The sequence below is a fragment of the Somniosus microcephalus genome, chromosome 32 (genome assembly GCF_052327205.1).
Source record: "Somniosus microcephalus isolate GS21.2 chromosome 32, FLI_Smic_1.0, whole genome shotgun sequence".
Lineage (NCBI taxonomy): Eukaryota > Metazoa > Chordata > Chondrichthyes > Squaliformes > Somniosidae > Somniosus > Somniosus microcephalus.
Genome location: NC_141018.1, coordinates 22,622,478 through 22,628,477, shown reverse-complemented (window position 1 = coordinate 22,628,477; position 6,000 = coordinate 22,622,478).

Genomic DNA, 6,000 nt, shown 5'->3' with positions numbered 1-6,000 from the left:
GATCCCCTCGTCGACGAGGTGGAACTAACAGACGTTAATCCCACATACGCGCATGTGCGGTACCCTGATGGCCGGGAGTCCACCGTTTCACTCCGAGATCTTGCTCCCTGTCCAACTGGCCCCATGGACCCCACCGATAGAGGGATCCATATTAATGATGCTGATATTCTGCGCTCCTTTGAGGATGACGCCCTACCCGGGACAACAAGGGATCTGCCGGCTACTCCGCCGAATCAACTCGGGGAGCAGAGCGCTCCCCACGGGATGGCCACCCAAAGCCAGGACGCCAGTCAATCAACGGCTACCAAACAAGATGAAGCCAGCTCTGCGCATGTGGGGACCCGTACCTGGAGTCACAATCTCCCCAGCTTCCCTCAGGTCGATCAAGGCGACACGGGCCCTGTCAACCTACCTGTACGAACCAAGCGACCCAGGGACCAAGACACGGTCTGAGGAGACATGCCTTCCGGCCACAAACAGAAATCGAAACGACTGCGGCTCTTCGTGGTCCGTTATATCCGCTAGAAGGAAGTCGTCGGACTTCCAAATCTTTCAGGCGGGAAGAATGTCATGAATCTTACCATTCATGTAGAAATGACTCATGAGATAACACTGGGCGGCCAGCTGGTGGCGCCGTCCAAGGAAAGTATAAATACTCGGGCGTGGGCCCAGCTTGCTCAGGCTGTTTCTATAACCAGGAACTAGTGATGTAACTAGAGCTCATGGTTGTGAAACAGTTGATTAAAGCCTTGTTCTATACTCAAACCAAGTGCTTAGTAGTTTTCTTACGTCAGCAGGTATAGCAAATAATTAGGAAGGCAAATGGAATGTTGGCCTTTATTGCTAGGGGGATGGAGTATAAAAGTAGGGAAGTATTGCTACAATTGTACTGGGCATTGGTGAGACCACACCTGGAGTACTGCGTACAGTTTTGGTCACCTTATTTAAGGAGGGATATATTTGTAGTGGAGGCAGTTCAGAGAAGATTCACCAGGTTGATTCCTGAGATGAAAGGGTTGTCTTATGAGGAAAGGTTGAGCAGGTTGGGCCTATACTCATTGGAGTTTAGAAGAATGAGAGGTGATTTTATTGAAACATAAAAGATTTTGAGGGGGCTCGACAGGGTAGATGCTGAGAGGATATTTCCCCTCGTGGGGGAACTTAGAACTAGGGGGCATAGTTTCAGGATAATTTAAGATGGAGATGGGGAGGAATTTCTTCTCTCAGAGGATCGTGACTCTTTGAAATTCTCTCCGTGGAGAGCTGTGGAGGCGGAGTCAGTGAATATATTCAAGGCTGAGATAGACAGATATTTGAGCTACAGGGGAGTCAAGGGTTATGGGGAACAGGCAAGGAAGTGGAGTTGAGGCCAAGATCAGATCAGCCATGATTTTATTGAATGGCGGAGCAGGCTCGAGGGGCCAAATCGCCTACTCCTGCTCTTATTTCTTAAGTTCTTATGTTTTTATGTTCAAAAGAGTGCCATGGGATCTTGTATGTCCACCTGAGAGAGCAGACAGGGCATCGGTTTAATGTCTCATAGAGTTATACAGCACAGAAAGAGGCCCTTCGGCCCATCGTGTCCGCACCGGCCATCAAGTCTAATCCCATTTTCCAGCACTTGGTCCATAGCCTTGTATGCTATGGCGTTTCAAATGCTCATCTAAATGCTTCTTGAATGCTGTGAGGGTTCCTGCCTCTACCACCCTTTCAGGCAGTGAGTTCCAGATTCCAACCACCCTCTGGGTGAAAAAGTTTTTCCTCAAATCCCCTCTAAACCTCCTGACCCTTACCTTGAAACTATGCCCCCTGGTTATTGACCCCTCTACTAAGGGGAAAAGTTCCTTTCTATCTACCCTATCTATGCCCCTCATAATTTTGTTCACCTCAATCAGGTCCCCCCTCAGCCTTCTCTGCCCCAAGGAAAACAACCCCAGCCTGTCCAGTCTCTCTTCATAGCTGAAGCGCTCCAGCCCAAGTAACATCCTGGTGAATCTCCTCTGCACCCTCTCCAATGCAATCACATCCTTCCTATAGTGTGGCAACCAGAACTGCACACAGTATTCCAGCTGTGGCCTAACTAGCGTTTTATACAGCTCCATCATAACCTCCCTGCTCTTATATTCTATGCCTCGGCTAATGAAGGCAAGTATCCCATATGCCTTTTGAACCACCTTATCTACCTGTCCTGCTGCCTTCAGGGATCTATGTACATGCACACCAAGGTCCCTCTGATCCTCTGTCCTTCCTAGGGTCCTACCAAACGTCTCATCTGAAAGACGGCACCTCTGACAGTGCAGCATTCCCTCCACTCCACGACCTTCTGATTCAGGGGCAAGTGTGCTACCAGCTGAGCCATGGCTGACTCTACCTTGCCTCCAAATCTTTTCCGTGGGAAAATGATCAAAAAGATCCCACTGTCACAAAATCTCAATCAACAATCACAAAAATTGGAAGTCTAGTCATGGGATCAGTAGTATAACTGAATCTTGACAGAACGCAAATATTAAAATAAAGACGCCTGAATTTAACCTTAGGAAATATTTGCTTTGGCTCAAGCCCAGCTACAGCACATGGGTTAGGATAAACATAGAAACATAGAAAAATAGGAGCAGGAGTCGGCCATTCGGCCCTTCGAGCCTGCTCCACCATTCAATATGATCATGGCTGATCCTCTATCTCAATACCATATTCCCGCTCTCTCCGCTACCCCTTGATGCCTTTTGTGTCTAGAAATCTATCTATCTTCTTCTTAAATATATTCAGTGACTTGGCCTCCACAGCCTTCTGTGGTAGAGAATTCCACAGGTTCACCACCCTCTGAGTGAAGAAATTTCTCCTCATCTCAGTCCTAAATGTCCTACCCCATATCCTGAGACTGTGACCCTTGTTCTAGACCCCCCAGCCAGGGAAAACATCCTCCCTGCATCCAGTCTGTCTAGCCCTGTCGGAATTTTATACGTTTCAATGAGATCCCCTCTCATTCTTCTAAACTCTAGTGAATACAGGCCTAGTCAACCCAATCTCTCCTCATACGACAGTCCTGCCATCCCAGGAATCAGTCTAATGAAGCTTCGCTGCACTCACTCTATGGCAAGAATATCCTTTCTTAGGTAAGGAGACTAAAACTGCACACAGACCTTGACTTCAGGGCCATCATTCACCTCTTTCCTATTCCTTTTCCTCTGCTTTTCGAAAGAGCCGGTGCAGGCTCGATGGGCTGAATGGCCTCCTTCCGTGCAGTACTATTCTATGATTCTATGATTCTCTGACTTGTTGCATTTTTGAAAAACGTCCTTTATAGAAAAGAAATACATAGTCGGGAAAAAAAAATGTGTTTTTGCTTCCAAAACTATTTCTTTAAATGTCAGTACCGAAAGGTTAATTTTTCAGTTCTCCTGGTAAAGATTTTTTGAACTGGGAGACAGACATGTGGAACTTCCGACTCCTCCGGCGGAGGCGTGAGTACAGATGAGCTGCTTCTGATTTTACCCTGTGCCTCCTACGAACAGCCCAGCTGAAAACTGTCAAAACTCATCAATGAGGGAAAAATTCAGTATCGCCCCGTTTGGGGCACCATTATCGGCTGGGCGCAAAGTTTAGCGCCTGGCGCTAATTATCGCCTCCGACTGCAAACTTGGCCTCTATCGCCCCTGGAGGTGATTGGAGCGCTAAATCAGGCGCTTCACACCTGTCTTAAGGCGCAAAGGCTGAGGAGCGAGGCGCTACCTCAGAGCGCTGACGAAGCTCATGTGATGTCAGTCAGCAATGGAACACAGACACACTGGCGCCGGCCAGTTCTTAAAGGGGAGGGTTGATCTTGCTCTCCATCCACACCCTGCTCATTGCAGCCTTGAATCTTGACCTGGAGAGAGCTGTACATCAAATCTGCTGGAAAGAACAATGGAGAGGCCCAGGGAAAGAGCTCAGAGTGCAGCCCCCACTGTCTCTTCTAAATCAATACAAGGAAGGGCAAATCAAAATGAACCTGCAAAGTGCTGCTCAGTACCCAAAACTCCTTCACACAGCGTTGAATCTCCAGAAGTCTCTCTCTCTCTCTCTCTCAGAATGCGTGGTGCAAAAATGTCACCAACAAAAAAAGGCAGGAAGCGGCCACCTTTAAATAGCGTTCCCCCAGTCCCTTCCTAACTGCAAAACGCTCCCCTCAACCTGTCGTTGCTAGCGGCAGGCAGTAAGGCAGGGGGGCGCCACTCAATATCCGGTCCGGGGCGCTACCGGGACGTTGCGCACTCGACTGACGTCATGATCTGCCAGCGCAGGAGATCGTGGCAGTAGTGTTTAGCACCGCCACAAAATGTCTAGTTAATTTCATGAGCGGCGCAAACATCGCCGCGCCCGGGCGCTAGTTGCTTTGTGCCCCATTAGCACCCTCTTAAGGCGCTAACGGGAGGTGCAAACCAACTGAATTTTTCCCCCATCATGCTTTATCTTTTTGGAGGCAGCTTTGAACATTGACCTCTACTTGGCCTTGGATACATGAGTGTAGAGATGCGGATGAGTGCTTAACCAACAAGGAGACCAGTGCGCCGTGCCCAAGAGACCGTATACCATAGGCTTCCTGAACGAGTAGCCACCAAAGGCGAGCTGAATTTGAATGTGATGTGGTTGCTAAAAGCAGACTAAAAATGGAGAGTGGCCCGAGACTAAAACATAAGCAGAGAATGCTGGTCAGGCAGCATCTGTGGAGAGAGAGAAACAGAGTTAATGTTTCAGGTCGATGACCTTTCATCAGAACCGGAAAGAAAAGAGTGACACTAGACTGTTGGCAGTCCAAAACACAGTTAAGAACTGTGAAGCCAAGCAGAATTTTAAAAAAAAATGCAATTTCTGCCAACTGTTAGATTTGATGAGTGAAGGAAGGATTATTTGAGGGTTCAATCCTCAACTACAGGAAACTTTGTGATATCCGGCACTGACGGGACCGGCGTGTTGCCGATCTAGCAAAACTGCCGGACATACAAAGTTAATGTTGAAGCATACGGAGGTTTTCATCTCCGTATCTGACAACAAACACTGTTGCTTAGCAACAGCTTCTATAGAGTCGGCTGCAGCTGCAAGCGTCTGTAGCTGAAGCTGTTGCTATAGCTACAGACCTTGCAGTGGCTGACTGGGAAAAAAAAAGAACGAGATCTAAAAAAACTTACAGAAAACGGCTCCTAATTTTTGCTGTTAGATCGAGTATTCCGGACATACAACCTCTGGATAAACCAAAGTTTCCTGTACCTCATATAGAAAGCCTGTTGTGTTAGCTAGCCAATAAATTGCCATGGGGAATTGAAGATAGGCATTAATTGCAGCCATGTCCATGAAGACCAAGTGATAGGCTCCTGCTTATTACTCCTGCACGTCACTATACTCTCCCCTTTAGCCTGGCATGAGGCTACGGTTTTCTCCGTGGCTGCCAAGAATGCCACACCACGATTGACTGAGGTTGCACTAGATATCATTGCTCTCCAAAGGGGACCACTACGCCAGGAAGATACTGCTTAGTTTTTCAACTAACTCTTTGTAACTCAGGTACCTAGTAAGCTGGTTAATATTTCCACTAAACTAATAGAAAGAGGGAATTCACAAGATAATATGGCACAGTGCGATTTCCAGGCTAATGTCACGAGGATCCTGTGGCAACAACTTATCAAGAATTATGGTTATAATAACAATGAGTTCCACATTTTCACCACTTCTTTACCCAGAGATTAGCGAGAATGTGGAACTCGCTACCACAGGGAGTGGTTGAAGCGAATAGTATAGATGCATTTCAGGGGTGGTTAGATAAGCACATGGGGGAGAAGGGAATAGAGGGTTATACTGATAGAGTTAGATGAGGAAAGACAGGAGGAGGCTCGAGTGGAGCATAAACTGGTTGGGCCGAATGGCCTGTTTCTATGCTGCATATTCAATGTCATTCTATGTAATGCTATAATAATGTACGATAACATGGCAGAAGGAAAAATTAGAGGACACTGTCAGGATATGATA